General features: G+C 42.2%; 1 protein-coding gene across 4 annotated transcripts in view; it reads left to right on the forward strand.

Moving 5' to 3' along the window:
* The window catches only part of LOC131668731 (LIM/homeobox protein Lhx3), a 34,359-nt gene that overhangs the window by 2,229 nt on the left and 5,374 nt on the right, over positions 1 to 26,756 (forward strand). The window lies entirely within an intron of this gene.

Here is a 26,756-nt window from a genome sequence, read left to right on the forward strand (position 1 = left end):
AATGTCCCTTAATAAATACATTTTTTTAAGCACTGACTTTTGTATCATGTATTCTTAAACGCGAAGTAACTTTCTGGATCTAGCAAAAATATAATAGTCTTTGTACTCATCGTTGTTTTGATCGTTTCTATCATCTATCTTTTACGAATAAGATGCACTAGAAAAACATCGGGATCTAAAGGTAACTCTCAGCAAAAGCGGGTTTGTGTCTAAAAAACAAAAACGTCGTGGAAGATACTCCAAATAAAAGTTGAAAAGGCTTTCTCCGCAAAAAACAGTTGACCATTCATGGTTACCTCCTACACTATAAGTAAAAGGCAGATGCAACAAAAGTCCGTGTCTTTTTGCGTGTTTAAAAGTTTTCAACAGTTCCTTTATGAATCTGCCAAAACGATAAATAATTCATCTGAGATAACATTAAAAGTCGCTCGAGTGCACATCGAGCATTCCTCGAGCATGAACAAAAATAGTCGCAGCCCCCCCCCCCCCCTCCCGTCACACATTGTCAATGCGAGGACACGCTCGCGCGCGCCCAAATACTCTTTTTTTGCAGCACGAAAAAGGAAAAGGAGAGAGGATCGCGCGGTATTCGCGGCATGCGGGCCCATTGCTCAAAAAGCGCGCGTACTCGCGCCCGGCAGATTTCTGCGGCGAGCGTATGGCGCATAAGCCGTACGGCAAAACGAGAGGCTGCATAATGAAAGGCTCGCGTTGTTTTCCCGCGCGTTCGACGCGGATTTTTCCGCGAGAGCTCGAGAGAAACTCTCACTTATTCATTGGTTCAATCTCGGTAAGTGGAGCAAGGTCGTGTGCAACGGGGAGTAAGGCTTTTACCGTTTAATTATGCAGGCGAGTTAAGGAAGGGAGACGATCGTGGCGCGCGGCCCGAGTCAGTGCCTATAACCGAGTTATTAATCGACTTCCGTACGGCAAGCACGTGCGGCGTGCTTGTAGGACCGACAGACGACGATTACGCGCAGCCTTTCCGCAATCTCTTATCGCTATATCTCTCTGATGCTGCTGCACTTGATATCGCACACCCGTGGAAGACGCACATTTCAACGATGACGCCTTATCGACGCGTCGACAGCTTTAATAAATACACATTTCTCTGTACCTTTCTTCAACCGCATTATCGCTTACCGACCTCATCACATATATCGTCCGAACAATCTGTTTCTTTAGCTAACAAGCAGAACAAAACTAGAACGTATCGAAACGGGGCGGGAGGCGGTGGTCGGGGGGGGGGGGGGCAATCTCGCCGTCAAAATTTTGAATCCAATCAGCCCGATATGTCGTGATTTATTAGTTTGCTTCACAATAACTACAAATAAATTTCAAATGAATTCAAGTCTGGCCAATATCTAAAATTACTCAGGTTCTCACATTAGATCCTATGTAACAATGTATAATTTAGTAGATGCTCTTGTGATTAAAAGCTCTATTTGACGACAGACGAAACATCAATAATTGAAGAATAAGACGGATGCATTCGATCAACACTTAGTAAAAAGTAAATAAAAACAATGTGACACGTTGCCTGAAGTGAAGCATCGTCAGCGCACTTCTCTCTCATAAATATTCCGTCACGTAGATACGTCATACGCGTACACTACTGCCCTCGAAAGATAAGTTTATCATCGTCGCGTTGAACGAAGCTACACGTGGATAGAAAGTGTAAAAAAGAAATGTATTGTGCGAACGAGAAAACGAAGTGAGTAAGAGGGGTAGGGTCAGCGGTACCAGTGGATATTTTAATAAGGTAAAGTGCTGCAAGGTCGTGTGTGTGTGTGTATGTGTGTATGTGTATGTGTGTGGTATGCTCTCCTTTTGCAGCCCCTATGGGTTTAATCATGTAATGTATTCGAAAAGGCCCGGCGACTGCCGCCGAGGCAATCGATACACACACACGGACACGGACACACGGACACAGCACACGCGATGTTGGCCCGCGATAACGGATGCGTACATACACACCCTGTATACTTTTTTATCCTAAATCTAAACTCACGCGGCTTTATATGACGCGCTAAACGCCGTCTTCAGCATTATACTTTCTGAAATAGAGCCAATTTTTTTCAAACGTAATTTTCTTCGAGAGCTTTCCCGCCTTTGTCATGAAATTCTTTGCTTTTTCATTTTTTTTTCTTTTTCATCTTACACCAATGTGAGAATAATAAATTTATAATTGAATTTTGAGCGCTCGCCGAAAATAGTACGTGAAAATACTATCGATTATTAAAAGCGCTAATGGAATACTCGGCGCGAAGTAGTATCTTCGTAGAACGTGCATTTTTGCCAGTAGTCGACACCCAAGGGGACATCATTAATAATCAGCCTTTAGGAAATATAACTGACAACGCACTTTGGAAAGAGGAAAACAGATTAATCGTTTGCTTTTATCATTAGTGAAAGAAACTGTAGTCACATACTTCAGTAGGGCACTCAAGTATCTTATTTGTCCAACGATATCTAGTAATTTGTTTGCTTCGATAAATAAAACGAACACTCCTCTATAGAGAAAGAGGACGAAAGAGTTTTTGCCGAGTAAAACTTTTTCTTCCGTGTGGAAACGGAGTAGAAGCGAGGGTGGATTGGATATTGCGCGCGGAATTGTCACGAAGGGCCCAAGAGGGGCTAAACGGAAAATGGCGGAGGATTTGCAATGGTGTACCTGCTACCAAGTTTCCACGCTAGAGCGGTGGAAATAGAGAGTAAGGGAAAATTGTTGAAATTACAGGTACACTGTAAAATCTTAAAAACTTGATTGTTCTGTATCGTAATCATACGACGTTTTGGAAGATCGCCGATTTGATTTTATCATATGATACTCGCGCAGCACGAATCAATAATTAAATTTAAAATGCATATGAAATGAGCTCGCCGTCCGAGTACGTATAAAGACGGATGGGCAACGACAAGTCACAAAATTGAAATAGTTGCGATCGAATGCTAATGGAAATTTCGCGAACGACGGGAATGGCGTTCATGATTCGTCATCGAAAAATAACGAGATGAAAGAGCAGAACGACGGAGCGTGCAAGAAAACGAAGAGCGAAAGAGCGAGAAAAAGAGTGGAAGTTCGCGGTATACCGTCGGTGGTTCTTTTATTACTATTTTCGATCGTCTGCCTTTGAAATGAGAAGGGCTTTTTAGCTCGGGGAGCCCTCATCGTTATGGATGACTTATTACTATGAGAAAAAGTGTCGCGAGACATCGAGTTGCCTCGGCACGCGTCGTCCTTCCTATATCGGGTTACGGAGTGTGTGCTCTGCTACTGCCGTTTGGGCCGTCGGCATTATCGTATTAGGGCGGTTTTTTCGCGTGTGAAGAGGACGACCATACATTCCCAAATCCTTCGACTATCGATCATTCGCTTTTTAGCTTTTGCTTCGAGGCTCCTTTTTTTGCTCTCTCTCTCTCTCTTTCTCTCTCTGGCCCAGTGACATAGCCGCGCGCGTCGATGATACTCGTGCGAATATGCTTCCTTATGTTTATACGCATGGAATCGAACCTCTCTCTTTTTTTACTTTTTTGGCTTTGACCATATATGAACACTGGATTTTGATCGTTAACCATACAAATACGTGTGTTCACATTCCTGACGAGCTTATAAGTACAAGTTTGTATTTACATACGGAACATAAGATTCATGCTGTACGAGGATCATTCAAAGTTGAGCTTTTCCGTGCAACGAATTATAATTTGTCTAAATGTTCACGTGGCTTGTAACTAAAGCAACGAAAATAATTCTGAAATGAACAAGTAACGAAAAGTTGATGTGTCTCGGTGAAAAACGATCGGATGGATTGATTCCGGCCGATCAGCAATCAGCAAGAAATTAGTCATAAATGCGCTTGTGAAAGCTTGTAATGGAAGCGCATCTACAGGCGACAAAGCCCAAACGCATACACGTTCGGCGCGCATGACGGGAAAATCAAGTAGCTGCAAGGTAACTTGATATGCTTGGCAAGAGCGCTCATTAACGTGGGAAAAAGTGCGGCCTACCCTACGAGATTGATGCCCGAGGGCGAAAGGGCGTGTTTGCGGCGTCGACGCTCACTTGGACGCCACGCGACCACAGCGCTTTCACTCACTCTTGCTCTCGTCGCAGCCCTCGAAGTATAATCTCATATATATACACGTAGATTGTTGTTGCAGGCAAAGCAACTCCACCCCCGACTTTCATTGTGCTACCCGAGTGTATTTGGCTGCTAGTATATAAGATTGTAGATTAAGTGGCTCTTGATGGGAACTAAACTGTTACTTGTTCCCCAAATGCCCGCGTGCTTCATTTTAGCTTTTGTTATTCCAACGGATCTTTCAACAACGTTCACTCATAAATTACCAATTTATTTTAATCGATCAAGTATTTGCAATGCAATACAAGTTGTATTTTTTCATTTTTTTTTTTTTATTTATAATACTGAATCACTTTGTAAGGCTTTGTCGAATTTGTTAAATGAAATTAATATAATTGTTATTTGTAATTATTCTCACATTTCACTACTGGCTCATAGTGCAATCCATACATAAATTAAAATATCACTTGTCGAAACAGCTATTTTAATTACGTTTTAATTAAATAAACTCTCTCTAACTATTCGTACTGATTGGTCTGAACATGAAAATATTCATTTTTAAAATAGATAATTTTTCAATATGATAGAATTTTCTATAAAATATAAATAACCAGTTGGTTCTATTTCAATTTTTCAATGGAAACTCTATTATGTTAAATTTTAATAATAAGACTTCCAAAATATCTGCAAAATGCTAGAATAATTTTTAAAATAATTTCCACTTACAAATGAAATGAATACATTAATGTTGTCCGTTGCTTGTACGAGTAACCATTTTTAGATTGACAGAAACGATGTATTTGCTATGACATAACCTTTGGATACCAATTTATCCAAATTTTCAATAAAGGTGATGAAATGCAACGAAAGTCTTGATTGAAAGATTTACGTGTCACATCCTGATTTATGCGATCTCTCATGTAAGTCATTGTCGCGTGCAGATAAGATTAGAGCAGAGAACAAGTACGTATTTACACGAAGTGGTGAGTTTCGGTCATACATTATCGCTTCGAAAAATTGATAATCAATGTCTCTTATTTTTATCAGCTGACATTGTGCTTATTTCGCGATTTCATTCAATTTCTTTGACATTGTTCTTTCTCTTCTTATAAAGTTTTCCATCCACGGAATTAGCATTGTCTTGAAACTGCAAATGTTTGGTTAAAAAAAATGTGTTGCAATGAGCAAAATATCCACTAATGTTTGTATTAGCCATCACTAAAAACGTTAAAACTCGCACCTAACAAAAAAGCCAATCTAAGATATGTTTATATCGGACTGTCATAAAAAAGTAAACATAAGAGCAACACAGAGCTCGTCACACCAGTCAAACCGTGTGGATTATTATGGCGCGTGCGCGACAAAAAGTATACGTATATTTAAAAAAAAAAAAAAATGAAAGCAAGATCTTCCTTTCGGAGGGTGGTGGTGATCGTGCAGCTTTATTAGCCTTTGAAGTGTGGATGCACGACCAGTGTGTAAAAGCACTCGAAGTAGCTGCTACATGCATGCCGCATATGTTCTCCACTCTCGAGAGCAAAGGCCAGTTGGCGTTCGCTCTTGACTGCCGCCACAATGGCTTTGTTACACGCCTGGCGCGCGATTAGACATGCCGAGAGGTGTGTGATATGTATCAGAAGAAGGGCGACAAGTACCACTTTTGCTCGCGAATTATACGGGCATATACAGATATGCTTCGAGTGCTTCATTCTTTAAACGTGAATACGATGCTTTCGTATGTCCATTCGATTGCTGATGAATGTTCTTGATGTCGCGAATCAAGGCTTTTAACGGCTTTTTAATGAGCTTCGCTGATATTTTTAAGCACTTATTGAGTGGGAAGATTATTGAAAGTATAGATGATGTATTATTAATGCCAGTTTATAAATTACTAACGGTGCAAAGAATTTTATCCCAACTGGAATATTGATAAAGTTTCGTCGTCTCCAATTGCATACACTTACATGTTTTTATCGATTAATTAACTATCATTCATATGTATAATGACATATCGAATAGAGTTATAATTGAATACAAAATATTGATTTCCTATAAAAAAACATTTTACAATTTTTTTCTCAAAAGTAATGCTCAGTTGGAAATAATTATGCTCTGCTTCTTTTTTGCAAGGTAAACATTCATTTATATTTATCATAAAATGTAAATTTATTGCAAAGATTATTTTTCAATATGGTCACAGTTATTGGTATGTTCAAACAAAACCACTGGAACTCTGACATGCAAATAAAAAAAACTGACAGTTCACTTTTGAAGCATTAATAAACGAGCAAACTCTCGAACAAACTAAAGGGCACTTTGAATAAAAAAACAACATAATAACAAGCTAACCAGAATGAAAAAGACTTGAAAAGGCCCTTTGAATCAATCGACTTTTAATAATCATACAAACACAAAACAAAGTCAAGCCACACAAATACAAACGAGTACTCGACACACGAAACTACAGAGAAAAGAGTCGTACAATACAGAAGTCGCAGCGCAGCTTTAGAAAATTAATCCAAACAAAGCGTACCATGGGCAGAAACGACAAAACAGCTTTTCACGTTAGGTGTACGTACGTTCGCGTGCACGAGAGATGAATAATGAGCGAGTGAGAGAGAGAGAGAGAGAGAGAGAGAGAGAGAGAGAGAGGGTAAGAGCAAGGCGTGAGAGGTCATACATTTTGAAGCACATGGTGCCGCCTGCAACACGCGTCGTGTGTGCCTGCCAGTTGGGCGCCACGTGCCGTGACACGTGGACACGTCGTTGGTGCGGATTGTTCATATTGCGCTTCGTGAGCGCAACGATGAAAAGCACAATTTTGGGAACGCGCTGGAAAAAGTGCGAACGTCCGTGGACTGCACTTGCTGCGCCGAACTACCGCCGCGTGAATCAATCGGGTTTTATACACGTACCGTAGCGATGATTGATTGTAAGTCGTTTGTCGGCCGCATCCTCTTACTACATGCGCGACGGGGATTGCTATGGGGTGAGTTTTGAACTTGCGATTGATTTCTGCGGACGTATGAATTGATAGCTCACTTTGATTACTGTTGCCGTCGCTGCTTTATTGAAAGACGGGACCTTTAGGGCAAGTCTCGTTGGGGCGCGCGCTTTTACTCTTTCAAACTATCTGCTACTGGCGACTGTACGTACCAATGAAACTTTATGGTAATGAAGAAATCAATCTCAAACTTCATTCAGAACTTCTGCCCATCAACTCTGCGAACTGCAATGGGAAAACAAGTTATTATTGAATTATTTAAATTTATCTGGCTCTAATTATTTGCCAACGTTTTTATTGTTATAACAATTATCATTGAAAAATATAGGTTTACAATGTTAAGGCGGATTTTAGCTAGCTGGTGACTTCGTATGGGTATCATTCAAACTGTTGTATGCTTACCATAACAATCAACAAGGAAAAAGAGTTTAAATTTGGCTGTCAAAATTATAATACACGATGTTTTCGTGAATTCGAAAGGACCTCCTGAAAAAATTTGCACTCTCAACGAAAAATTTTTTAAAAGCTAAGAAAAAAACACATATTCGAGAATAACACAGTTAAGCGATGCATGATGAATAACGAAAAAGCCAACAGACGCACACTTGGCAATCGTAATCCATCAAACAAAAAAAAGGGAAAAATAAAAAAGAACGAACGAATGAACGAACGAATGAACGAACAATCAAAAGCCCAGCCACCGACACATTGCGAGTATATATTGTAGACTCGGAGCGTCGCGAGCTGCTCTGTACGTTTGGCCGAAAAGCCGAATCGATAGGTCGCCGGCGTCCACGACTCCATTAAGATAATTGCCAGCGCGTCACCAGCACCACCACTGCCAGGCTATATACCCTTCTTTCTTGCTTTCTTTCTTCCTTTTTGGCTGCGCATCTTTCGCCATTTGTCTTTCCCTGCCTGCAAACTTGTGCGTGTGCGCGTACGTGTGAGAACTACGCCAAGTAACTCCAGTACTTTATAACCCGACACGCTCACACGCGCGTATACGGCTGCGGTCGACTTTACAACCCAAATGCATAAGTTATCCAGCTCGCGCCCACGCATGTGGGGACATTGCGGTAACTGTCTTTTGCCGTACTTCAGCCTCCTCGTTAAAAACTGCCTCGCGCGCGCAACAAGTTTGGTTACCAGCCAATGTTCTTGGTGTCACTTGCGATGCTATAATGGGATCTATATTCATTCTAACGTGACTATTTCAGACAAAAAAGTAACTGACACATACATTATTTTAAATATACATTAGGTAAGTAAACTATACAATAGAAGAGTAGAATAGTTATGTCCTAGATTGTTCATTCTGAATACAGTGGTTGCTTTGCTTTATCTCGGCTGGTTTTAATAGACACATAAAGCCCGCGTGTATAGTTAGCTCACACTGCACTGGGACAACAATGCTCTGCTCGCTCACTCTCTCTCTCTCTCTCTCTCTCTCTCTCTCTCTCTAACTGCTCCACCGATGCTTTTCAGTTTTGTTCAAACTGCGACGCCGCCTTTACGTCCATTGTAGACAAAATAGCTTACAATACCTGCTAGACTGCAAACAAAAACGCATACACTTATAGAAGGGAAAAGTAAGTGACCCCCCGTGGAGAACCTAAGTGTTTATATATGAGCGCAACATTTTCGCGGAATTGATGGTTTCGTATAAAGTTGAGACTGCGACGAGCGGAGACGTTCGACCGTCCGTAGAGAAAGCTTCGGTTCGTGGAGTCGTTAGTTGTGGTGCACGTATCGTTCGAGCTCTGCAAATACGCTGAACGCGAGATATTTTTCGTTGTCGAGGCTCACTCGCAATCACTAATAAACTCTGCACGAGTCACTGCATTGCCCGCGTACAACTGGCAATGGAAAACTCGCATAAATATTGGCCTATCAATGGCAGGCAGGAAAATTTCGCTCGCACACTCAGTCGCACGGTACGTCGATAAATAAGAGCAACAATAAATCGAGCATCGAGTACTCGCAATGCTTACAAACGCCTCTGTCTATGAACACACCGAGTCTTCAATTACTCAGCGGCAGCGGAACCATTGATCTGAACAAATAGATCGTTGCGTCCGAAAATATTCGTTTCTCATGGCACGGCCTGGTGGCGCGCACGTTTCGGCGGAAAAGGAAACGCCCATGCTTTTACCGCAAAAGCTGCGGAGCGAAAAAGAGGCACCAAGTGTGACAAAACCGTGACATCCTGCGCGCGACACGAGCCGACACGTGACCGCCCGGGAGCGAGAGCTTTCTTCGGCCTATTGCGGGTTACGAGTGTCTCGCTCATTGTGCATGGCTCTTTACATTTACTTTTCCGCTCTTTAGCATGGGCCTTTGTTGTTTGCCCTATACACTCGCCTGTGCACACGGAGGAAGGAAAGTAAGGTGCATTTCAATTTGAGTTATGCTGTCGTCGTTTATTTCAGTTATCGGATGAGATTAAAATGCTAGATATTTCACGCTGTATTTCAGATGACTGTCATATATAATCGAAGAGAAGCCAAACACCAAACAGCTGCCATTTCAAAACTATCCGATAATTACCATTTACATAAAAACACGGTAATCAGCGAAACTCAATAATTTATGTTGAACCGTGCCGAAAAATACGTCACAGCGGAAATTTGAAAAAAAGAGGCCTTAATAATTCAGCGAAAGAGAGAGAGAGAGAATATAACGAGTGTAATATCAAAAATCTCAGCGAAGCGTAATAGGCATTCGTCAAGAGAGGGGAAAAAAGTATCGGGCAAGCTTTATTAATTGGTGCATTGAGCCGCAGCAAAAATCAGCGCTCGATCGAGAGAGTTTAATCAGCGTGCGCCAGACTTTCTCTTTTTCAGCGAGTAATAAGGCATCGTAAGCGCGTATAGTTTTTCGCATCGAATCCACGAAGCTCGTTCGTTCATTCTCTTTCTATTCTTTGGGAGGCGCGCACGTATATATAAGGAATTTTGTAGGCTTCGCCGTCATTGTGCTTGCCTAACGGATAAATATATACATGTATATATACGTGTATAACTAGGGAAGTAAAGGGTACATATTGCGAATCGAGAGAGGCGATTTGTGCCGCCAAAATTTGGCGTACGGGGCCCCAATGTCCGCGGGGAAATTGGCTGGGCAGATTTGCGGTTAAGATACTTTGCTAAGGCTTTGATTCTTTTATTAGGTTAATCTTATGCGATGATTACCTTCTGATAATACACTTGAAAATTAAGCAGTGAGTTGACATTTAATTGAATTTCAATAACAAATGAAAAAATATGGCCAATTAATAAATCACTTAGTACTCGAAATCGCGATCGCGATCGCAGTAATAATTCTGTCCACGAAAGACACCACGGTATTTGTTACGCCTCCGAAAGAACAAAAGAAAAACAAACAAAATCACGCATGTGACTCTGACCAATGGATAAGAGCCGAATTGTATGGAATATGAGAAAGAGACGCATATCGTCCTCTAATAACCCTCATTGACACCCCTTTCGTGCGTTCCATGCGATCGCGCTGCTGGCACATCGTTGCTGGGGTCGGCTGTTTTCGTTTCAATTTCCACCCCAGGAACGAGCAGCAGCAGCAACAGCAGCAGCAGCAGATGGCCGCCGATTCTCTTCTGGCTTCGCGACGACAGAGGGGAGGGCGAGCCAGATCGAGATGATTGAACAAGTCAATGTTTGCCAGTGAGCTCACCGCACGCTAAGATCCCCGACGTTTACTCGCTGCTCATGCAGCGGACGCGACTCGTAATCGCAGCAAACACTTGTGCGTTTCAAGGAGCCACGCGGCTTTTGTCATTTTCTTCGCCGAGTCATTGAAAACTCCCTCGAGTGTTGCCTTCGTTTGCACCCCAATCGCAATTATTTTTACTTATTTATCTTCTGTTTTTTTCAGTGGATCCGCAACAGATATTTTTTTGTTATAGCCAAATTTTTATTTCATTTGAATAAGCAACGGATTTTAAGTGATTAGATTCGGCTGTATTGAAATAAAATTGAAATGACTGACTAGCTGCAGACACGAAACGAATCATCGAATCACCCAATTTTTCACGTTCCACATTAACAAAAGTAAATATGCAAACTCTGCGGCGAGAGAGATGGGAGATGGAATATGGTCGAGCGCCAATCGGACTAGGGATTTTCGAGCAAACAAATACTTGTGTGCTAACGAGCCTCCGGCTGGATTTCGACGCTGCTCATTTCACCTGGCAGTAGCGTTTACTTTTTCAATAAAAAAAAGAAAAGGAAAAGATTTGTCTACATCGACAAACAACCTACGCTTTAGTTTTGCACATTGGAATATTAAGTCAAAGGGCGCTTGCGTTTGGGTTTCAAGAGAGAACCGCACTGTAAACAAGTCGAGGGATCGAGAGAGCGAGAGAGGGTCACGAGAGAATCTCTTGGGGATGAAGGAGTTATGAATGTTCAAATACTTTGCTGAATTATTTCTCGGGATGTCAAACAGAGTCGGGCAAATGGAAAAAATGCATAAATTAGATTTCTCCTCTAATATTTGACTTCTATGTTGCTTTTCAAATTGAAAGTTTCATTACATGGACTCTGCGGTATAAAAGTTTAGAAACGGAATATTAAAATTTCACGTAATTACACAACTGAATCAATAAACGTTACCACGAACCAATTCTCGTGATCATCGATTCCGCACAATATTTTTAAAAGTTCCTCGATGATCATTACAAGCATAGTTTTTACTCGTAAAAATTGCCGGCAATCCGATCCCCGGAGACGAGGAATTCGTCGAGAAAAAAAAAGCAGCGCAGAAAGTAATTCCTCATAATTAGGAGTCAGCCGTAACAAATCATCGTTAGTAGAGTAGGCGGGCTAGAAAGACAGCCAGCCGGCCTGATTCTTCGACTGACTAAAAAGCAAGAGCATAGGTATAATACGATCGTCAATGAAAAAAAAAAGTAAAATAAAATAAAAAGAAGGGCGAGTAGTGGTGAAGTTCTAAAGTTAACGATCGTGATCCGCAGCTGACCTCTTGCCAAGCGCATCGCGTTTAGTGTGATTCACCCACTCGCACGGCAGATGCGCGATCTGGAAGATATAGCTTATGGCTTATCGTTGGGCGCGTCAATGCGTTACGCGAGCCGAACAACAAAGGTGAGTCGAAACGGCGAAGGGGAAGGCTAATCAGATGATATCGCTCTCGCGTGTGTCTATGCGTTTGAGAGAAGAAGCTACTCATGCAGTAATAGTTGGCACTACTCTACGAGAGGATTTGGGTTCTCTGCATTGTTTGCGCCGAAAGGGGTGCGATCGTTTCGAGTGCGCTGTACTAACGTCCCGATGACTGTTTGTTGACAATGAGAGCTGCAGGTGGGTTATATATCGAGCGAAGAATCTCAGATATGCTGTCAGCTAATTATGTCGTTATTACACGCGCAGTGCATGGACTTTGTTGACTTTACGAGTCACTTCATAAACTAATAATCGTTGATTTGCCGGTTGACTTTTTCATTTGACCATGTATTGAAATGTGAGCTCACTTAAAGTCATTTTTATTAATATAAGGTTTTTTTCTCACTTAGATAACGAACAACATTTGTACTGGATTTAACTTTCGTGTGATTTTTATCTGATTGAACGTCAGATCCGTGACTTTTGAATCCATGATGATTGAAACTATAACCATGACTTTAGAAAAAAAAATTGGAGTACATCATTTATTGCGGCTTACGAAGTTTGAAATTTTGAGCCCTCTATTCCCCAGTGGCACCATCCGTAGTTAGCTCCAATTTTCTCGTGGTTCACTATTTTTTTCTCTGTTCAAACCCGATTAGTGTGACTTGCAGCTAAATCTTCGGGGGAATGGTATTGTTCGTTAACCGCAAACCAATTATTTTAGCTTTGTATCGTCGAACGAACTGGATTTTACAATATTATCAATCGAGGGAAATTTTTCAATCGTCACCGATGCGCTTAGAAAATAGAAAAATTGCGAGAGATCGTTCAAGTTGCATTGCGAACAGATTTCTCTCGAGGGATCGATAAAGCGTTGCAACACAAAAGCCGAGGCTCGTCATCGACAATCAGTGCCCACATCTCTCAAACTCAAACCACGGGGCAAAGAGAGCCCATGAAAAAAGAAGAGAATAAGCAAGCAAGCAGAACGGGTGCGCGAACAAAAAGAAGCGAGGCATAACCGGACGTGACGAGTGACTCGGAGCTGCTGTAGTTTTACCCCGCGTGCTCGAACGCGTGACAGGGATCTTGCGCCAGTACACCCACGCACAATGAGCAGCCCTAATAGGTACACGCATCCGCTGATTAGAAAAGCTCGAAAGGGAAGGGGGACACGCGAGAGAGACTCGACTCTCGTTGACTTTTGTAGGTTAGACATATACGACGCGGGGGTGGAGAGACAGAATGAGAAAGAGAGAGAGAGAGAACAGTTATACGGAGCGGAACTCGCTATATTCCGACAATGACGCCCCATACAAATCGAGCACGCGCCCCGACTGTTAACGCATCTGTGCTCGGACGCCTGCTGGTTTTTACTCTCACTCGCTTTTACGAACTCGCTTGCTGCCGATGCTGAGTAGGCTTGCCTTTTTTTCTCTTTACACCTGCTGAGATGTTGGCCGTACACGATCTCTTCTGTTTTTTCACTTTTTCAAAAGGATACATCGAGTGTGATTTCATAATAATTATGCGTACCGAGGAATTTCGATATCACACTCGCCTTCCTTTTTATCTTCAAAAGTACGCGGCTGCTGAAAGTCCGCAAATAGCGCAGATTTACCATGGGATGCAGCGTAAACACAATTAATAAAGGGACCATAGCAGGAGACTAATAAACGAAGGGCGCGCAAGCAACGTGATCCTCGGCGAAATGACGTGCTTACGGCAACGCAACGGATCCCCTATCTGCTTGCCCGTTCAACGTAATTATGCAAACTTTACGACTGCACTAATTTTCTAACGAGAGCGCGAGAGGCGGGGGATATTCAAAACTTCAACCCCAAATTTCAATTCGAGTGCCCGCTATACCTGGGTTACTCAATTTGCTCCTTTTTAATCTTCACGCGCCTTACTTGTTACAGATTAATTAAAAAAACTTGACGTAATTGAAAACTTCGGGAATCCGTGATTTCTATGAGTTGTGGCAGCGGCCATTTTGCAAAATGACCACTGGGCATACGCAAAGGGTTTGGCGTATTATACGCATGCAAAGCCAGACAGACGTGTACTCGACTTAGGAAGCTTCCCAAGGGAAGTTATTACGGTTGTAGCTATTGTTATCTACGTGTACACGTGATGCGCGGTAACAACGCAAATAGAGCGCGCGGACTCGCGCTTGGCACATGCGAATACATTTTACGTTGATTACCCGCGCGAGGAAAGCACGCGCGTAGACTTCGATGGCACCCTATTTGCTTGACAGCTCTTACTGGTTTTGCTTCAATTGCAGTTCTCCACTGTGGTTTTACACTTAGCTGATTTTTCAGATGTGATTTATACTTCGCTACTGATGCTTTGCTTTTCTGCCGAAGGATTACTTTCTTCGTGCTAAAATGATTGAACAAGTCCATGTTTGCCAGTGTGCTCGGGAATATATACGCTGAAATATCTGTCCAATTTTTTCACGGAAAGGTCAATCTTTTATGTTGCTCAAATGAACGTGCCAATCAACGAAGTGATGGCATTTAATTTTTTATTTTTGCGCAACTTGTCAACAGATGACGAAATGATATATTGTGATCACGGTTACATTATATTGAAAATAAATTGTTCTCTTACATTAAAATTTTCGCTAAAATTACAAAGTTTCACAGCCTCATTTTAACGGTATAAAAGGTAAACAATCACAATACCCGCTTTCGATCAGCGACTAATAAATTTACTGCAACTAAACAAATCAAATATCTGTTCATATTTGCTTTAGTCTTCCCAATTGATTATAATAATCATTGGCGATATTACTATAAGTAAAATATCCTAATTCAAGTTTTTTTTTGCGCTCAACGACACGACTAATTCTTAACAATTTGATTCTATCTCAGTTAACTAACTCAAACTTGTTCTGAAAAAACATCAGTCGGTTGCTCTCTTATCAATTAATCCAAGTCTAAATTCAATCAAACATCGATTCAATTCTGTCCCCACATGCAGCATAGCCATTCACAATTATCTACGATCAGTCGTCCACGAGCGCTAAACACACTTCGTAAACCAATAGGCGTGAGAATACATATATCAGATGAGATGCATATCTCCGACAATTAACCGCATGATTAGGACCCGCAGATTCCGTTCGATTTTCAATTTTCCACGAGTATCGTCAGGATAACGATCGTCGACTCTCCATACATCCATCGGCGATCTTGATTTCCACGTTTAGAGTTCAGGGTCGTTCTTCGGCTGCGTATTGCAGCAGGAGTTTCGCTAGTACAGGCGCCGCGCGCACATCCCCAAGGGGATGGCGACGACTACGGTGAAGCCTGGGAGCAAGCGAGAGGTTAGGATTATATTCCGTAGGGAGTTACCCGCTTTTCCGCTTTAATTATTCCGGACTTAACGGCAAGTCTGCGGTGCCGCTGTCGCTGTTGCTTCTACTGTCGGAGCTTGCCTGCGAGGATAATTGAGATTAAGGAGGTCATTCCCTCCTCAAGCGTATCTTTTGTCTTGACGCTCGTGTATATCTATTTCATCCCTTTTTACTGTCCTAGTTGTAGCTGTTTTTTCGTTGGGTCTGCTTTTAATTTTAATGAATAAAAGAAAACCACTTTCAGCTTTAGATATGAAATGGTAAAATGGACGACAGGAAACTACTTATTTACGTATTTCAAAGTAGAGTAAATAAAGCGCTTCGAAAAAGCTTCAATTTGTGCATCTCTCTATCCTCACAATTTTCATGTGCTTTCTGAAAATATGATTTGGTTAGTAGCCTAACGACGTTTACATAGAGCTATAACTATACAATTGATAATACGGAGCACGCGTGTCGATAATGCAAAAAGATAGGATTCCCTCGAAAGGACACTAGACTGAATATGGAGTTCTTTTGATCATGGGCGTATACACTTTCTAGTGGTGAACAAGTGCACGCGTAATACAAGTCACGTGTCTGGCATTCATCAAAGTGCCGCGCCTGGCTGTGCACCCCGGCGCAACATTTATAGATATATATCCTTGACGCGTGGCCGGAAAATTATTTCTCGCGGCGATCGATGTCGATGCGCTTGCACGCGTACAATTTCGGTCGTCCCGGTGCCGTTGAAGAAAACTTGTCGCGTATATTTTTTCCCCGTTTCATTAATAAATAGTATGGCTTTTGTATTTATAGCACGAATACTAAAGCCATTTGGAGGGTCAAAAGGTAAAAGTGAAAATCGAAGGAAAGCAAAAGCGCTAATTACCGATAAAACAAGCGAAAGAGAGACAAAGGAGAGGGGAACGTCGCGGGAGAGCTCGTTATGGGCGTGAGCTTTGCAGGCGCATGGTGCACGTGGTGGTAAATGCTCGCCACGACTGTATACGTCCCGTGTCTCTCTGATTTCCCAGGAGACGAGCTGCCGCCGCTGCTGCTACCACCCGCCGCCCCCGCCAACCAACAGCAACGTCCTTCTCGTAGCTCTGTTTCACTCGCTCTCTCCCTGTATGTGTGTACGAGCCCTCTCTCCGACCAGTCCTCTGGAGAACCTTTGCTTCCTTTTTTATCTTTCTCCCTCTTCGTGTGTTATTTCTCCGTTTGCTTGGTAGATACAACTCTTTTTTCTTCTTCTTCTTTTTTTTCTTGCACAAGTTTTTCTTTTGTGTTTTTATTAGCCTGTGTGTGTGTGTGTGTGTGTGCGAGAGAAATTTTTTTTCTGTATGTGGGACCGACGTGAAAAGAAGGAAGTGCACGCTATATTGAAACATGGGGGCAAGAGATATTTTCTTTTGTTTTATTACACGCAATATGGATATTATCTGTGTGCTTGGTCGACAATATATATTTCGTATGTTGTTTAGTTCGTAGCTTACTTTTGTTGACTTGTTTTATTAACGACCACGAGAAAAATTGGAGAAACATATGGAAAAGAAAGTTTTGAGAAGCTTGTAACATTCGACATAAATGAGATGAAGATTGTGAAAAACAATGAAAGAACGATACGTCAGAAGTTGTGCCTTATCGAATTGAAGCACAGAAACGCATGGGAAAGCTTCGGAAAGGGCGGACTGCGCGCACGCGTGTCGCATTGTAAGCGAGAAAAGTGCTGTCGATGACGTCTGCGGAGAGCTAGTCGCTTTGGATTGGGGACAAGTTAATCCTTGTACAAACGAGCTTTACGTTCGAATCTCTCGTTGGCGATTAATCCGCACACGCTCGATCGCCTCACGTCGTCGGGGCATTGGCGCAGAGAGCGCCACAGCGCAAACAGATTTATTCATACGTTACGGAGTGGCGCGCATGCACGCTTTAATAATTGATGCGAGAAAATCGACTGAAACGTTCATCTGGCGCGCCGTCTAATTTTTCGTATCGCGATCGACCGAGAGCGGTTCAATTTGAACATGTCGATGCCAAGGAATTGATCGCGATCGATCGCAAACGAAACACTTGTAGCGACACGGTGAATTTGAATTGGCAAGCGGCATTTTCCCATAGCGAAAGCAGTGCAGTTTATATCACTTAGAACTGCCTCGTAAACTCGACTGACAAGGTCGGAGCGCGCCATAAACTTTGAGGGCGTAGGCTCGCGGCGCCAAATCGAGCGCGCGTGCACGCGGACGGCGAAGCGTGCGAACTCGGGTCCTCGACTTGTTCGGGCAATATGTTGCGAGCCGCGATAATATACACTTGGGCTCGATGGCCACAGTACTGCGCGTATCGTCCCTGGCGAATTCCACTCCGACACGCTGCTCAAGTTATCCCGCGAGAGATGGGCCAGCAGTACCCCCTTCCTGGACACTGTGATATAATGTGAGAATTTAATTTTACGCTCGAACTATACATGGGAGTGAGTTTAGACGTGAATATTAATGGTCTGACGCCTATTTAGCCCATATATCTATCTTGCTTGTCTTCGTTATCATAGTTTCAGCTATTTGCGTCAAAAGAAATGATATCGTTCGATATGCACGTATGTAATATGGGTTTGGCTGGCTGGTAAAAGGGTAGGTCTAAAATTAGGTGCACTTGCAGAAATTGAATTTTGCATTGCTACTTCGCTTTGGCACCTAACGCATATATTAGAAGATTTTGGGTTTGCAAAATGTAGAGCGTATTGATTTCTGCAAGCAATTTCATTAGGCGACGTGCGAAGCTAAACGCATGCGGTAAAGAGCGCGACGCCAACTGAACTAGTGTGAAAACCACGTCTGGCCAAGAAAAAACAAAATATTACTCGTTAAAGCTCATCGGACGAGTTATGCTTTTGCCAAAGGAAAACAGGGGATCCATTCGAAAAGCCGATCCATCTTCGCAGTTAAGGCAAGTAAATAAACGCGTGCATCGTTGCACAAGCGCTTGCTGCTCTCGAGCGCGTGCTGGCGAAGACTATCAAATGTCCGGCGGCTGCCTACGTAGCTTGAAATAACACAATTGCTAGAGAGAGGAGGGAAACCACACGAAGATGTTTAGGGGATGGCAATGAGTTCGAACTGCGAGTGGTGAGTGTCGATCAGCGTCAAACGTCGCTTGCTTGCGAGTAACTTGACGCGGGAATCCGTATTATACCTATTGCGCGAAAGGGCTGCGCCGCACTGCGCTCGAGTTACATTGGTCCTCAGCTGTGCGCCTTTGCCTTTGCGATTTCCGGCGCTGGCGACCAGCCGGAAATCATTCGACCTCGACACCTTGTGCGTGTCCACGCCGCCATGAGCATCTGCACCGAAAAAAAAATAATAACACAAGCGGAAATGAAAAAACGACACGGGCCCTGATTCGTCGGGCATGGCTGAACGGGTTAAAGACATTTTGATGAATTAATTTTCTACAGAAGTTGTTGTACATACATGTAACGGCTTGACATTCACCGAGTAATTCTTCGAGTAGTTGTAGGAAAATTTTCGAACTCATTATCTAACGATCGATTTGATCGAGTGCCGATCTAATCATGCGTACGTAGAGAGCTTGTCACGCGATTGTTTCTCGCTAGTATGCATCGTCATTTTTAAGATTACATCTTGAATAAACTTGATTTCGACAGACGTGATTGTGTAGATGGATTTCCGACCCAAATATATAAATAGACACATGCTCGAGCTTCCAATCAGTGTAATCATAAAAACATTCAACAGCTACTGCCGAATGAAAACACGTCAAAACTTTATGGCCTTTCACAAGCTTTAATCCGTATCGTTTTCAATTTCATGCCATTTCACATAAATCATTCTCTCTCTGCGTCACGACCAAATAATTACGCATAGTACGCAAGAGCTCTTAGAAGAAGATCGAAAACATCGCCCGCATAATATCTCAGATCGACTAGCATCGCACTTCGAATCCTCGATAATTCGGGGACTTAACTCTCGGTTCAGCATGAATAATAAACGAGGCCGCTCGTAAGTGCACGCGTGTGCTGTCTGCAAACGAGCGTATAACAAGAAGCCACTCGGTAGAGAGAGAGAGAGAGAGAGAGAGAGAGAGAGAGAGAGAGAGAGAGAGAGAGAGAGAGGACAAACCGGTAATAGATTAAAGCCATCATCTCACTATCCCCCCGTATAGAAGTTTCACTTGACCCTAAAGTCGCGTCCCCCAGTTTCGCGACGAACGCAGAGAAAGAGAGAGAGAGAGAGAGAGCTAAGCCCGGCAATTTTCTTAATGTACTCGCTAAATGCTCTGCACACGCTTCGTTTCGTCGCGCGCGCGCGTGCTTTCGGTGCAATGAATGATGCGCGCTTATATGCGACGACGAGCGAGAGGGTGATAAGAGCTCCCCCGCTTCTTTTTTTTTTATCTCGCGCTTCTCGTCTTCTCTGTGTGCAAGCCCGCGATACGCGGCTATCCACTTTGTTTATGCTGTGATACGTGCAAACGTACGATCTCCTGGGTGAGAATACTTTAAGGACGTTCTTTTGAAAATTACTTTTTTTTTTTAATTTTTTGTCAAATTTTCAAAACAAATTACTTTTTTTTTCATTAGCTACACAACGGAAAACAAATTCAGGATGGGAGTAATGATACTTAAAAATGCCATATTCATCTTCAAATTTAATTTTTTTAACTCATGTCAGATAGGCTAAGTTAAATTTCGCGGTAGGTATCGTTCGAATTCAATTAAATTTTATTTCAATTTTCTAAAAAAAATTAATGTTATTCTAGAAATCATTCTAAGTTGACGGTTCGAAGAAAACAGCCTAAAATGTGATCGGTATAAAATGTAAGGCCTTGCTTACGTGAGTTTCATCCACATCCCTCCATCCCTATATCCCCTCATGAGGCTGAAACGATAAAACTCAAGCGAGTATGGTATGAAATTGAACTTGAGTTTTGAATAGCGATTTCTCTCATTTTCATAGGTACTTTACTTACTTTGATTTTTATTTATTGTTGCTCTCAAATTGATAAAATAAAATTGATATGGCAATCGAACGTGAATAGATAAACCAGACTGATACGGAGATCAATAGTACGAGCCATTGATCTCCGTAGAAGTCTTATTTATCCATTCGCGAAAGTGGCGTATTTTCAAAATACAACACATGGAAATTCAAAGTTCAATTATACGTATTAAAGTTTAGTATATACTTACAATACTAGAAAAACTTGACTGTTGACCTTCAATCGGCACGAAAGATTTATAAAGCAGCAGAGAATCCAGCAATTAATCAGCTTCAGAATGAATTTTCAGTATATAATTCAATTGCACGACTCCTCTGTGCGTTTAGCTTGCAGAAAGTCGCTTGAAGTATCGTTATATAAGTATAAACGAGAATTACTCGATTTTGCACCAGAGCACTCAACAGTAAAGAAAAAAAAAAGAAAGACGAGAGAGAGAAAAGGGCCAAAGATGACGGATAGTTCGCAGTGGCGCATGAATAAAACGGGTAATGGGGTAGCTAATGTCCCCATATGCGTGAATCGGACGAATGGGCGGCGCTCAACGCATACATAATGCTTAAATACACACGCGCGCGCGCACGTTCACCCTATGATCCATGGAGCCATGTGCAAATCGTCTAACGTGGGATGGATATATACTTGCCTAGGCTTTTATCGCGAACAGCTTATACCGAGCCGTCAATCGTGTGGCTACGTTACGGCAAAATAAAAAACAAAATTGCATGGTTGAGTTTGATTTCGTGGCTGCGGGTCGTATTACAGATGCTATGTGCGCAGGTGTTCCTTGTGTATGTACAGAGGTTTTGTAGTTCAAATTGCGCAAAATTAATCTATTGCGAGCTTACCGAAAGTTTGCTCTGAGAGTTTTGGTTTCTACCTGCTACGAATATTGAAAGTTCATATGCACGAATGGATGAGACTTTTTGATAAATACGTGACTATGTTTGATCTATATATAATGACTGACAGCTTTTGAAATCGAGTGATTTCGTTGAAAAGTTCAACTGACTTCTACAATTCAGCAACTAAAACGAGCCACTTAGACTTTTTTGACATTTACAATTTTTAATTGATATCGAATACATTTCAAAACAATGATTAGCATTACACAATTAATCTTAAATTTCTTTCTAAATAATTATGAAAACATCATAGCTAATCTAGCGTGAGTCATCAATGTTTAACGTTCAAAGTTTTCCAATTTGATTTCTATTAGAAACAATTGATCTTCTCGTCAGTTGTAGTGGCAGATGAGCACATACTCGAGTTCTGCGATGATAAAAATCATTTGTCTATGTGCATCGTACAGACAGATAACCATAAAATATGAGCAGGTTCTCTCTCTCTAACTATATTTGTTAAGTAAACCCTCGACTCTAGATCGCAAGTCGACGATGCACGCGTCTTCTCCCCCTCATACGTCTGTGATCTTGTACATGCGTATGTACGTATTTTCCCTTATTTTATCCGTAACTCGGATGGATACGCGCGCACTGTGATATAGGTGCATGCGTACGCGCGTCGCGTATTAGCCAGCTCCGCAGGCACATTGTTCGTATTTTATACTTGTTTGCACAATTCCCTTTTGCGTTTTTCGAGGGTAGGTGTGTATGTGTGTGCATGCGTACGCGCGTGTACGTCGGCTGCGTCGGGTGGTAGGGGGCGCAAGGCATCGGTTTTTATCGGTCGGAAGAGCATTCGGATTTATTAATGCGATTGGTTTTAGGCACTGTATGTGCATGCGATTTATTTTATGGTTATCGCTGCCACCGCCGCTGCCACGATCTCTGTGTGCTCTTTGTGCCCACCTGCGGCATATGGACCGTTTTTGTCCTTTTTTTCCTCCTAGCTTCTCCTTGAATATACGATGTAATCCGATCGAAGACGAGGCGAAAATTTTTTCGGAATTTATGTAAAGCTGTAAATTTTGATGCTGCTGCACGCGGATAGGAGTGGCTATTGTGCTCGCTGAAAAATTGTTATCGCTGTGCGCTACTTCATTGTCGGATGACACTTTTACTGCTATCGCTGCACGCGCATCCTGCGTACGTTGCTTTTTACGACAATTTTTAATTTTATAATAAATATCGCGTTCACTTCTATTTTCTTGCTGTCTTTAAACAATTGAGAAAACTGCTACTTGTTAACAACAAGTTTGGTACGATAAAACAAATCCTAACTACAAAGCCAGTAATTTGCTATTTGTTTCACGGGCGAACGCTTCACAGAATGACGCAAGAAAAGAAAATTGACGATTACATAAAAAAGACGCTAATTGTCAGAATATGCCCTCTGCATACACCGTGAGATTCTAATTGTACATCGGATTGTCGCCCCGCAGATAAAAAAAGAAAAAGAAGAAAAAAAGGAAAAAAGGTCGCTAATGATGACAACGGCCAAACTCAAGCGCTGAAGCAAAAAACTGTCCGAATAGAGGAAAAAGCTTGAAAAAAAAATTTTTGTTTCGTAACACGCATGCAAACAACCAGACTGACGAATAACGCATGGCCAATACGCGTATCTGCAGGGAATACAGGGTAAAAAAAGAAAAGTCGGTGGTAATCGTGCACATCGCGCGAAAGAAGGGAATCGGCAATAAATATTTCAGGAGATCAGCCATAGGATTCTTTCTCTCTCTCTTCCCCCTCTGCAGCGTTACTGGTTAATCAATTTAGCGCTCCAGAGAAATGTCTATACTGGCCGTGGCTCCTCTTCCGGGGGCGCAGAGCAACCCCCTGATTGCAGTCGAGCGCGGCGATAAACACCGCAGGGGTGCTCGACAATGAGTGGGACCTGTCATTGTCCGCCCCTCTGTATACGGCACACGTACGCTACGACTTCAGGAGGAAGAGAGAGTTATGAGGGGACACGACGACTGACTGTAGGCTGGAAAGGTTTCTTGCGTACCTCCGCGATGATTGAGTGAAATGTTCGCGGCTCGATTGTACAGTATGCGAGAACGAGACGTCAAGAGAGAGGCTTGATTTGAAATACAAATTAATTCTTTGTTGCCGGGCTCGTTGCTTTCACTGCGCCGAATTATAACATGCGCAACCGTGTCATTAGTCATTTGTCTGCTGTAAATGTATTTTACTAACGTTTGTTGTGATTTATTCTTCACTTTCGAATATCATGAAGCGTTATATTTCATTCATGGACACCAACATCATCTAGAAAAATATGAATGTTATAACAGAATGTTCTTTTCCAATAAATTGATCAACCAAACAACAAAAAAAAAGGTTCTGTTTCAGCTAGTAAAAAAAGAAAAAAATAGAACAGACGAGCCTGATTCTTTCAACAAATCTTGCTACCGAACGCGAATGGCATAAAGCACTCCGCGTAGCGAAGTCGAAGCACAAAATAAAAAAAAAGAGAAAAGAGGGCGATATACTCAGGCCGCTGCGGCGCGACTCCAACAGATATATAAATATTCTCCGTTTCGGGGCACTGTTGATTTTTTTCTCCCTCGCGATATATACACCTTCAATACTACCGTCGATTCCGATGCGAGCGGCAAAGCTTTTACCAATATATATATATATATATATATACGTCTCGCGTTCCCGCAAGAACAATAGCACATCTGTGCCGACTATGGCACCTTGTCTCCGTGTGCTTTCTCATAATCGACAAGCCCAAGTGTGTGTATACGGTTGAGTCTTTTCTCCTGGCGCAAGATATCAAAAGAAAAAAAAAAAGTCGCTTAATAAAGGTTTCCGTTTTGTCCCTTCACTGAATCCCGATTTTGAGGGATTTCCAACATTTTATCACCGATGCAAGTGTGATTGTACTTTTTGCCCAAGATGGATTCTGTCTTTTGCATGCGACTGAATGATGATCAAAGTGAGAATTCGACATGAATAGGAGAGAGAGAGAGAGGAGTTTTTTTCACGAAGAGCACCATAAAAATGACATAAAACGTAGCGATAAAACAGCAAAACAGAAACACGTGTAATTTGTCACCCCCTATCGCGTTCAGCGCCAGTAGCGCGCGGCAAAACAAAGCGAGAGGGAAAGAAAAAGCACCAACGAAATAAGATTAAAACGAAAGCGAGGCAAAAGTCTAATAAAATCATGATGATTAAAACGCTCCTTCGGGTCGCGCGGGCGCCATGCGATGGGCCATCGGTAGCGTACATACCTCTAGCACTCCTCGCGCGCATGTGCACATTGAACAATTTATCCAGGCCTTTTAAAAGCCACGCAAAATGTATTTTTCCGACGCCCAACGAGCCTCAACTTCAGCTGGATATTAATTTTTGACGGAGCAAAGCTCTACGCACACATTGGGAAACCATATGCGTTAATGGGGTAAAACTGCGGCGGACGGGCTCGATTTGAATTCGTTTCTCGATCGCTAATGGTCTGAGGGTTGAATATATATACGTATACGGATCGACGTTATTTATGGGCGACGTTCAATTTCACGCATTGTATAGGAGCGAGCCGTGGCTTAAACGGCTCGCTTGCTCCTGTAACAGGTTTTCTGCTCTTTTGTGTGATTTGCGCTGCTGCTGCTGCTACTGCTGCTACCTATTTGCCCTGATATGGATGAAAAGGAGTCTTATGGGGATCATGAATATCAATATTCGGCATACTATGAATGCTATAATTCAATTACTTTGATAATGTGTTTGGTTGGTTTTTAGAAAATGTCAAATAATTTATAATTGTATGAAAGTTGAAGCTTACTACTAAATCTTTCGCATTATCCGTGCGTTTAAATTCTCTCGGATCCTATTATTCATCGGGTTCTCGTTAATGGTTTCTTTGTTTCTCTAAAATTACAAAATCATTCATTCGCGAATAAGAGAATAATTGATTTTGTTGATTCAGTTACTGGCGAACCGAACAAATGTTGAATCAAGCTTTCAACGAACTTTGAACCTTTTCCCTTTGAATTTTTCATACACACGCAGTCCTGACTATCTCCACTCTTACAAAGTCAAAAAGCACGAATTATTCAAATTGTACTGTCAATACCACTTAAGAGAAAGGAAGAAAAGGCGAAAAAAAATCTAAAGAAGATTGGTTAGCACAATATCAGTCCGGAACAAAGCGTGGAACGCTGAGATGAGAAGAACGAAAAAAAAGGCGATTTAAACGAATAAAGCGTAGAAGCGAGTAAGAGGCTGGTAGTACAGTCGAGATACGAAAAAAATATTGCGAAAAATAAAAAAGGGTGGACGAGTAAAAAGCTAGAAGGACGAGATATATACTTGGGGGCTTGGTAATACTTGCCACGACGACGACGACGCGCGCAGGAAAGCACAAAGGAGTGACAAAGGGCTCCAGCTACGTTGGCAAAATAGCATGCGAGAAGCTCCGTTTTTTCAGGCGCGGAGGCGTGCCGACAGCCTTCCTCTTCCTTTTCTTCTGCGCGAGCTTCCCTCCACCCACTTTCTAACAGATAAATATTTCGAGTAAAGCTTTATTCGCGCGCTGCACGGATAGTTTATCAGCCGCGCAATTTTGCCGAAGCTACGCCGCGCCGAAAATTAGTTTTGGAAAAATTAATGCCGTTTATTTTTACGGGGCTGCGATTTATTGTGCGCGCTAACCGTAGCACTGCTACTGCGACGTTGACGTTGATTTGTGCTGTTTAGTTGGAATTGCGCTTTAAAGTTGGAAAACTTATGGTTCTACTTCTCCGGCTTGAATATACCAACGGAGCTTCCCTTTTTTCTGCGAACGTTTGCTCTGCAATTTTAATATTTTCCGAATTTCGTGAAAAGTAATCTCTCTTTTCTCGTGAGCTCAACCGCATCGTGGATCTCGTTAATGGTTGCATTTTTATCAATGATAATTGGACAATCCGTGTACATATAAAATCAGCGATGACTGGCAAACACCTGTATTAATTGCTTATTTGACGAACGAGCTTGTACTGAATAAACGCCAACGTTTAACGATTTTATCAAATAAAACCGTTAAACAGTAAGCCACAAATCAGCTCGCAGTTGCCGCAGCGACCCTGCGAGTAAAGTCGTAAAAAGCTTTGAGGAGTAGTGGAATGGCGTCGCGACGAAGAAAAGGGGAAATATTGTTGGTGGGCGCGCAGAGCAATGATAGCGAACGCGCACGGCTGAGATTATAAAATGGCGTCGTCAGCCTTCGTCCGTGAATTTTCAATATCCGCTCGCGAGCTTCAA

This window comes from Phymastichus coffea, unplaced genomic scaffold (assembly GCF_024137745.1).
Source record: "Phymastichus coffea isolate CEN01 unplaced genomic scaffold, Cenicafe_Pcof_1.1 PCOF00083, whole genome shotgun sequence".
In the NCBI taxonomy this organism is placed as follows: Eukaryota; Metazoa; Arthropoda; class Insecta; order Hymenoptera; family Eulophidae; genus Phymastichus; species Phymastichus coffea.